We start from the raw sequence: 10,201 nt of genomic DNA on the forward strand, positions 1-10,201 counted from the left end.
TTAGGCCATGAAATCTTAGTGTTAAGCACCAGGAGCAAAACAGCCGCAGGCCACAGAGACGAAAACTCAAAAACCTGCAGGACCTTTCCTCTCTGCTGTTTACGAAACACAGAATGGTCATATCCACCACAGCATACAAAGTATGTTTTCTGCTTTCCCCCTTTCCCAATTTTCCTGCAAGTATCGCGTGGAAAAAATCAGGTAAAAATCTGCAGAAGGAAGTCTTCCTCAACATGCTTCTCTCTACATACTTAAAGCCAAGCCAGAACCTTTTGCGAGCGCCTTTAGACTGATTTCTTAGGAAGAAAAAAAAGCAAAACTAATTTGTGATTAGAAGGCACAAAGATGTTCACTCAGATGGAAATATGCCTGAAAAGCAAGGGGAAAACTACCCAATCAATTCATTCAGCTGCCCTAAAGGGTAAACAGCAAACTTCAGCACAGTCTACAAATCCTGATTATTACTCACAGCTTGACCAAAAGCAGATGTTTTTTGTAGCTATCTTCTTCTGTGAAATCTGATGAAATAAAAAAATATGTTGGACAGACCTTGACACCAAAGCAAAGAGAAAAAAATAAGAGGGGGGTCACTTCACACTATTGCTCCCAATGTGAGGTTCATGCCCCTCACTCAAAGAAGAAACTCGCTAAAAAAGGTTGTTTCAGATGGTAGTGGACACTCAAAGAAATGCACACAAAAGAGGCTTTCTGGGTTTCAAATTTACCCAAAAGGCATACATCTTAGCATTCACAAAACTTTGCTTAGCAGCCCATAAAAACCTACTTTTCAAAATGACCTGTCAGTAAAGCAGGTTTCTGGAGCTGTCAAAAGGTCTTAAGAAGAAAACCAAAGCGATCTTTTACATGGGGAAAGCTCCCTTTTCAATACTGGGACCCCATAAGGTGAAGGCTACTTATCCCTTCTGTCTGTAACTGTGAGCCATGGCATGTGCGTTACTAAGCAGAAGACAATTCCCTTTCCCCCTCGTTTTTCCTGAGGAGACCACCTTTTCCTCCCTGCCTGCCCCAAAAATGGACAACAAAACCTCCCTCCGCAGCAACACAAGGCTAAACACTCCTCTCTCTCCTGCAAATTGCAGAGCTGCCTCAGCCCACAAATATTTTTTGCCTTTAAAAAGGATTTAAGATAGTTTAATTGGGCTTTTAATTTCAGGTGGTTGCAAGTAGGAGACCAGAGAGCTTTTGAGTTGCAGTAGCAGTTGTGTAAAGACTGGTGGCTAGGACAAAGGACCCTTAGTCAGGAGCTTTGGTTTGCGTTCTCCTTTCCAACACAGGCCTCCAGAGACCACAGGTGGGTGCGTAACTCGGGAACGGCAAAGGCCCACGGGCTCTTCAGAGGAGTGCTGCCTCCAGTAGTTTCCCAGCCATAAAAATTCCTGCTGCTCCTAGCCGAGGGCACAATAGGTTTGCCTTTACGCTTGGTTTAGGGTAACGAGTAAGCCCGATTCACATCAGCAGGGATGATGGCAGGGTGCTCTGCAGGATTAGTCAGTTCGTGTCTGTACCAGTCCTCAAGCTGCAAACTGTGCAGGAGGGAACTCCAAAAGCTAAAAACCCTTTTGAAGATCCATCACCCCATGGACTCGGAAATTATATGCCTCCTCCTGAGGGTTGTCGTCTTTATCCCTAGACTCTTCCCTCAACAACATGTACTGATCACTGTTGTCAGCGAGACGGACGCTTTGGTAGTACAAAGGTTCCCGTGGACCTACTTGAACTGGAGTCAGGCAGCAGTGCTGCGGTTTTGATCCTGGGATCACTATTTTTGACACTGCCGCTTTTAACCACCAGTGTCACAAGCAAGCCTCAACTAGCTTTCTGCAGTGAGGCAAGCAGCAAAAACCCCTCCTCTTCCCCTCTCCTCTGGCCCTACTCTCACTGCTGTGCTCAAAGTAGAAGTTTCACTTTCCCCAAGCTGTTTAGTTTTGACAAAAAAGGGAAAAGTATTTAATTTCTGTGCTGCTAGTGTGTAGACAGTCCGAGCACCTTTGTTAACAGGACTGTGCTGTAAATCTGTGAAACCTGCTTTCAGACAACGTATGCACAGCATTAACTTCATTCAAAATATGCACCTATACCACAGACTTCATATCCTAGGAAATCTGCAGATAAGAGTCCTACAGCCCTTTTAATCTCATTTTATATGCCTTTCTCAGAGAAAACATAAAGCTCCTTTACAGGCAAGCAGACTGTGAAAGACAATAAACCATTTAGCTAAATGCTAAGCATAAACAGCTGCAACGCTGTGCAATCATAAAACGCCATTAATCATTTACATCAGGAAATGCCAAAGTAAGGGTGAACACACACAGCCTTATCTGATCCTTGCGTACACATGTGGGCTACAAGCTTTAGTGAAATTACTTGAGTGCATGACACGCAACGGCTAAATGCAGTTCTGTTCCTTGGCCCTAGGTGCTGACTTCACACGACTTCAAAAATCTGTGTGCACTGACCGCACATGAGTTGTAGCTAGAACTGTTTATAGCTGCTTTTTCTTCATCTTGGAGCATTTTTACCGGTGCTGGACTGACATCTTCTTGAAAGGGATAAAATTTATTTCTTGTAGAACATCACATAAGACATTTCTGCCCACTTTTAATGATATTTTCAGTTACCATCTCTGAAACCCTGGAGGGACGGCCTTCTGGTAGCATCTGAACACTGTTAAGTCATTTCTTGATGCTCTGTAGGGAGATGCACAAGTGGCTGCAAGAGTTGTTCTTCCAGGATTCCAGAGCAACTTTTCTGGAGAGATTTTCTTTCAGTGCTGCTCTTTTTTATTCAGAGTAATTTCAGTTTGGGGTTTTGGTTTTTTGGTGGATTTTTTTTTTTCTTGTTTAGAACTCTGAGAGGAGTTTTCTCCTAAATAACAGAAAACAAGTCATGTCCAGTACCTTGCCATTACAGGTAGCCATCACGTAGCTCTTCTGTGACTTTAAAAAGCTTCAAACAAAGCTAGTCAGCGTGTTCAGCTGAAGGCCTTGCACCGCACTCTTTGAGATCTACTCCAAAACACTCCTGAAAGAGGCACAAATGGATCCATTAAGTCCTGTGCACATACAGTCTTCTTGCCGTCTCCTGTGGGATGCTTCAGAGTTTGCTTTGTCCCCTCTGAGGTGTTTGATCTTTTTCAGGGGGGTCTTGCGGCAGGAGGTACACATGTGAAGTTTGCTGACACAGACCTGAGATGCACAAGCCTTTTAAGATGGGCAAGGAGAGCAAGAGAATTCCAGAAACACTGCCACCAGCTAAAGATACTGATAAAGAAACGTTCTAAGACAATCTCTTTTTTATCGTTACAGATGAGATGGAGCTGTACAGACAAATCACTGAAACCCAAAGAATTAATCAGAAGGCGGAGTTACACGGGACTGTCACCGCCGATCTAAGAATCAAAACTTTTAAAAAACGTGAAGGCTTTGCAGCCTCTGCCTGCTGTCCTGTTTGTTTATTTACTGTCAGGTTAGTGAGCACAACTGGCTCAGCACAGGGTCCAAGGAGTGGCAGGGCTGGAAGCAAAGCAGCGCTTCCCCTTCCGGCACCAGCAACGTTCAGTCAGGTCAGGCGGGAACCGTTGCACCATCAAAGTAGCCTGCTGCGTGTTTTGACACATGCATTAACTGATAACCTGATAAATGGAGGAGCATGCAAGGTTCTTGGATTGAGTCACAACTCTCACACAGCTTTCCAGAGTGATGGAAGACCAGACAGGTGGGTGTCCTGACCAAGGTAAGTGGAGCATCAAAGGCAGCTTGCTCCCCTAGCCTGAGCCACCAGCAGCACACAGGAGACATAGACAAACGCAGAGGAGAGCTATCTATGTCTTTATGATGCTAGCAAATCTGCTCAAGACAGGAGAAACCCTCTGTTAAACTGAAGAAAGCAAGTAACAAGCACCCAAGCCTTGATTACAAGCTATCATCAAGAGAACCACAGAATTTGGGGGAAAAAAAAAATCACAAGAGGCTTAGCATTTAATGCTCTAAAGTAGTAAATCCACAGCAAATCCTCCTGAATCTAAATATGCCTAAGACACATTTTAACTTACTTTGTAAAGTTTTCTCCAATGCCATCTTATGCTCCCAAACAACTAAGCTCCACTGTTACATTTGCTTTCTCTATATTCTGCAAATCAGGTTACATCCAGTGCCTCGAGTGCCCTTTTGGCATCCCAAAAGCTCCTTCTAATAAATAGTAAGCAAGCCATTTATTCGTATTTACCTCTCCCTTTAAACCCAAGTAACCCAAAAGCGTCCAACCGATTAAAGATGATCTAAGCAGTATTAATTTTTTTGTAGTTAAAGAAAGTTTGCTCTAAAATTATGCACACTACTGAGGCATAATTTTATCACTTAAAAACAGAATGGCCTCAGAAAGGTTTTAGTAAGAAAAAAGAAATACACCTCCCTGTTTGTGCACACTGACACTTAACAAAAATAACAATGGCTGCTGCAATCCAACTAAATGTAAGTTTTTCTTCTCAGTGTTTTAAATTAAGTAAAGACTTACCCTAGTGTGGAAATTAATTAATTTTTCTCCAATGGTACCTTTTCATTTTGCCACCAGAGTCCACACACAGCTTGGGATCACTTTCTGGCTTATTACTTGTAAGACTGGTATGAAAGCTAAATATTACTGTGTTTGGCAAACTTGGTCGAAAGACTGCCTGCTCTTTGCAATAACAAGATTGTTAATAAAAAACAATCACAGTCCATATGAAAAAAAAAAAATCCCAGCTTATCACATGAAATGGAAGTTTTATAAACACCTTTAGAAGGAAAGAAAACAAGTGGCAGCCATAATATCACTTACTTCCACCAGAGAATTCCCACTGCAAATGCGTCTGAGGTCCTACAGACTGTGGATGGGAAGAGCAGAGCAACGCACAGAAAATACACCCTGACCAGTCGTCCCTTCCAAGCCAGGCAAATAAATGTCTGATTACACTACATCCCTGGGAGCACGGTGCTTTACTGGCAGCAGCACTGCTACCAGGATAGGGAAAAACACCCTTCAAAAACGAAAACAAGCTATATCAGTAAAAGTGCACTTTTGCAGATAACTGCTTCTACAGCTGGGACTTCTGCTGGCACAGCTATGTCAGTCACGGGTCACACTTCGTCACAGCGCTCGCAGACAGAGCTGTGCCAGCAGAAGTTTGCCATATAGACCTGGTGGGAAACTCAACAGTGACTAAACTGAACCTGAAAATTTTTGTGGTTTTCATGCTGCTGCCAAACTAAGTTTTTCTAACAGTCTAATGATGGGTAGTTTTAATCCTGTGCTGCTGACACGTTAGGATCTCGGCTTGCAAGGACAGAAGAAATCTAAACCCAGCTCAGGAACATGGCAATACCTGTCAGCCATTTACACTGTACTTTATTCTTTAATTAAATACATAAACTAAATTAGAAAGAATCCCTGCAGGAAGAAAAGATAAAACTGAATAAATCAAATTCTGCTGTACTTCAGCACTCACAGTAGACTGCCTTCGCTTTTAATAGCAAGAAAAGAACAAAACTGAAAGTGTTTAACAGGATTTGTTTAGCAGACAGCAAGACACTGCAAAATTCCCACCAGTCACACTGTAACAAGGCTTTCGTCATCTTCAGTCATCTTCAAAGACAGTGGGCAAAGAGATTTAACGCCCGAGCTGACACTCAAACGTAAGTTCTATTTGGACAAATCGACACGATACTGCGGGTCATGTGTACGGTGATGCGTATCGTTATTCCGGAGCATGGAGCAGCGAGATGTTAGAAGCGTGGGCTGCCGATCTGCCCTGGGGCATAACTACAAAATCAAGCTGTAAATAAACTCCCACCACCCTCCGTGTGGGGGAAAAGAAAGCTACAGGCAAGCGCCTCAGTGCCTCCGAACCTGCCTGCGTTCAATAATGAATGAAGCCATTCGAAGCACAGGGCTGTGGAAAGGAGAAGGGCTACCTACAGGAAGCCAGGGCAGGCTGCGGCGCTTGCATAGAGTGCAAAGCAAACCTCAAATGTAAAGCCTGCCTTTGCCTTTCGTGTGGTATCACCAGCACGTGGCCGTACCTAAAGCAAGCTGCGTTTCGGAAGTGTGACATTTGGCTGTACAAGCACTTCACCATCACTTCTTGTTTTGATAGGGAGAATGCAGAAATAAAATCACTGGCAGTGCTGTGTTTGTAAAGGCCATGCTCCACCTTCGTCAGAGTTTTTCTGGCCCTTCAAATTGGGATACAGCTTCTAGGAATTCCTTGAGTTGTGTCACAGGGAAGACTTTGTTGCTAGAAATAATGTACTTTTCTTTTTAGGGGGGCGGGGGGGAAGCAGCGGGGCAAAACCATCTCAAAGGAACTGCAGAGGCTAAAAATAGACACATTACCATCACTTTCATTATCAGCCATGTCTACACACACAAGAAGTGTAACTGTGAGCAACTTCAGGATGAGGTGTTTTCCCACCCGGGTTAGTTTCAGCTCACGGAGGAGCATGTTTGTGCTCGGCTGAGCAGCCAAGTGTCACAGAGAGGGGATGGCACATGTATGAACTTAACTGTAGCAAATCTCCCCCCCCCCCCCCCCCCCCCCCCCCCCCCCCCCCGGTTAAATAAGGCCATCTAAAATTCTTATCAGCAGGCTGGCTCGTGAGAAGTTGTAACTCCCCACAGCAAATACTTCACCTATTCAAAGTTTCAAAAATGGCCTGATAAAGCCTATTCATTTAATGATTTCAGAAGGTCAGATAAAACTTGGTGTGGCTGTGAAAAGGCAGAAAGCAACCGAGTCCTCTGCCATATTTCCCAAGAGTACTTAAGTTTAAAAAGCAAGCCCCAAACTGTTGCAAAAACTCAAGAGTTTAGGTGCATTATTTTATTTGCAAGCATCACCGCCGGAGCTGCAAGCCCAGCTCTAACTGCAGGTGACGTTCCCGCCACCTTTCCCCATACAGGACTGCTGTGGATGCGGTGAGGCCCGCGTCTCCCCAAAAACCCCCTCACCAACCCCGCTGCCGGGTCACCCACGGCCCCAGGCGAAGGTCCCATTGGTGACACCATCGCGGGATGATGGCTGGCCCGGAGGGCACTCGGGCCAAGGGCTTGCATTCGCCCCACGGCCGGGGTTTGCCCCCATGCCCGTGGTTCCTCATGCCCCGGATTCACCCCACATTGCCCGGGGTTCGCCTCACGCACGGGGTTCGCCCCCATGCCCGGGGTTCACTTCATGCCCGGGGTTCGCCCCACGCCCGGGGTTCGCCCCGCCGCTGCCGCCTCAGGCGGGGCTACGGGATGAGCCCGGCATCCCCGCCAGCAGCCCTGGGGGCGACTGCCGACACCGCCGCGGCCCAGCCCCCGGGGATCGCCCACCGCCGGGCCCGGGGCCGGGACCCCCGCTCCCTCCTCACCCCCCACCCCCCTCAGCCCCTGGGGGAGGGGGGCCCCGTGCCCCTCCGGCCGCCCCCCGCGGGAGGACATGCCCGCAGCCCCCGCCCCGCGTACAGGGCGCCGTGAGGGCGCGGAGCGGCGGCTGCGAGGCGGCCCAGGCCGCGGCGGCCGCCCCGGGTGCTGGCCCCGGTGCTGGCGGGGCGGCGACGGGGCCCGACATGGCGGCGCGGGCCCGCTCCGGCCCCCCCCCACGCCCTGGCCCCGTCAGGCCCCGTCGGGCCGCGGCGCTCACCTGCATCCGGCGCGGCGGGGCGGCGGGGCCGGCGGCGGCAGGGCGGCGGGGCGGCGGCGGCGGGCAGCAACGACATGCAGGCGGCGGCCCGCCGGGGAGCGGGGCCGGGCCGGGGGACGGAGCCGCGGGGCCGGGGCGGCGGCGGCGGGGAGGAGCGGGCCGGGGCCCGGGCGGCGCGGGGGGCGGAGGAGACGGAGGCGGGGGCAGGCGCGGGGAGGCGGTGGCGGCGGGAGGCGGGCGGGGCCGGGGCCGGCGCGGGGCGGGGGGCGACCTGGGGCCGTGTCACCGCTCACGCCCGGTGTCCGGGGCGGGAAGCGACGCACCGCCGGCCCGGGGGGCACCAGGAGGCCCCGGAACGCCCGAGGGCGGGAAGACGCCCCGGTTTTACCTGATTCTGTTGGCGGCGCCCGGGAGCCCTCTCCGGAGAGAAGGGGGGGGGAGGCGTCTGTCATCGGGAGGGCCCCGGGGGGGACGTGGCTTGGGTTTGGGGGAGACTTCGGGGGGGGGGAAGAAGCCCCAACTTACGGAGGCGAGGCGGTGAGTAGGGGGCTGCTGGGCCCCGGGGTGGGAGAGCGGGAGGGGGAGATGGCCACCGGCGAAGCTGGGGGTCCAGGGGGGTGCCAGACCTCCTCTGCGAGGGGACAGGCGCCTCCGCCCCGGCCGCGTTGGTTTCTCCGCAGGCAGCAGCTCTTTGTCTGGGAAATGTTTCTCAGCCGCCCCGGTTTCGGTCGTGCAGACCCGTGCGATGCTCTTCTGGGCGGCGGAAGCAAGGACACGCAGGTAAATGTCGCTCCCAAGCCCGTCTTCTCCCAGACACGCCGAAATCCTTTTCGGATGGGATGTAGGTCTTTGGGCGCTGACCTGTGGGACAGCCCAGGAGGGAAAATGGTGCTGGGACAAAAAAAGCATCGGAGAGGTGTGGGGACGTGTCTTGAGGGAGCAGCAGGCGGCTGGGGAACAAGAGATCAGGCCCAAGAGCTTTTTATCCAAACTTGTTTTCTACTGCAGCTGCCTGGACTCGCGCTGGACCGAGAAAAGCTTGTTTGTGCTCAGAGAGCGGGAAGCGCAGAAGGAGCCTCTGCAGCAGAGTGAGAGGTTTGGATAGGGAGCGGGCTTCAGGGCGAGTGAGTAATTGGGAATGGGGCGCGTTAACCATGGGCCCACGTTTACCTCCCAGAGCCAAAAGCTGTGATCCACAGCAGCGACCTGGCGTCTAACGTTAAAGTCGGAGGCTCACAGAGGGACTGAGGAGTCGCGGAGGAAGGCCGTGAAGGACACGGGTCGTTACCTGATCACATGTGCATGTTAAGCAGAGCCAGGGGGTGTCTTGTGTTACATCTGCCTCTGCTACGGGAGACATATGTGCCCATCCAAAAAGAACCCCTTCCCCCAAACCTGCTCTGCCTCCGTGTTTAAATTCACACTTTTTCACTCCTCGCTGAGACTTTTTAACCAAGGAGGTTTTTTTTCCCTCCTGTCACCCTCACACCTCCCCATCTCGATCCTTTCCCGGGACACTGGGCATGTAGTTACATTGGACAAACACGTACTGGTTTTGTTACGACTCACTTTAGATGTGCACGTGTGTCTGATTTAAAAATAACAACCCTGGTTCAAGAGGCTCGCTGCCGTACTGTGGGCTGTAAACATCCAGCAGCTGCCGGGCCTTCGCTGCGCCCGTGGTCCCTGTGGAGACACGTAGTGTCATTGCCAGTCACGTATTTTACAAATATTTCCGAACAAGCCCACAGACAAGATAAGCCTGAGCTCAAGAGTTCTGAGCAGGAAGGAGTTGATTGAATTTAGAGAATATTCCTGGACACAGGTTTATCAGGGAGGGGAATGGAACCACAGGAGCCAGGATGTTTGTCATCGAAAGCACTTCAGTGTGCAATAAACGGGCCCCCTTTAATGAGCGTGCACGAGACGAGAGACGGGGTTACAGTTTACAGCGTGCATCTGAGCAGCTTAGGACCCGGTTAGACAAAGTTCTTACAGCTGGATGCTGCTCCACGAATAGGTTTGTAGACCAGGCGGGTCCTTTCCCAACCCATTTGCAAGGGAACAAGAGTGACGGCAGCCAGAAAATCCCTTTTTTGAATTCTTTGGGACTGGCAGCTTAAAATGTTATGAGTGAAGCGGCCAGTGTTAACCCACACAGATGATTCCTTCAGGTGGAAACGTGCCGGGTTGAGAGGAAAGCGGCTCTGGCTGCCCGCAGGAGACACCAGCCACCATGTTGGGTCTCCCTGAGGCAGGCCCTGCCCACTCAAGGCCACCTGAGAGGGGTCAGTTTTGCTTGCAGGGCCCCGGGGACAACCCCGGTTTTGTACCGAGGCCGCCTTTCAGGCCGGTTAAAAACCGGGCTGGAGGCTTTTAACCAGGCCCCGGCAATGCCCACCTCACTGGGCACCGCCCGCCCCGGGAACGGCGGGTGCCGGCAGCGGCGGGTGGGGGGATGGCGGTAGGGGGACTCCGTGCGGCGCTTCCGGCCGGCGCCGGAAGTACCCGGTCGTGTCC

The 10,201-nt window shown here is 51.0% G+C and overlaps 1 protein-coding gene across 2 annotated transcripts in view; it reads right to left on the reverse strand.

Moving 5' to 3' along the window:
- The window catches only part of CNOT6L (CCR4-NOT transcription complex subunit 6 like), a 38,039-nt gene extending 30,310 nt beyond the window's left edge, over positions 1-7,729 (reverse strand). The window contains exon 1 of one of the 2 annotated variants that reach the window (XM_075420825.1): positions 7,682-7,729. The gene's annotated coding sequence lies outside the window, so the exon portion shown is untranslated. Of the gene's footprint in view, positions 1-4,836; positions 4,911-7,681 lie in introns of those variants that run through there. The other variant, XM_075420827.1, reaches the window with a different exon arrangement.
- Positions 7,730-10,201: the final 2,472 nt, after the last annotated feature.

This window comes from Opisthocomus hoazin, chromosome 5 (assembly GCF_030867145.1).
Source record: "Opisthocomus hoazin isolate bOpiHoa1 chromosome 5, bOpiHoa1.hap1, whole genome shotgun sequence".
NCBI lineage: Eukaryota > Metazoa > Chordata > Aves > Opisthocomiformes > Opisthocomidae > Opisthocomus > Opisthocomus hoazin.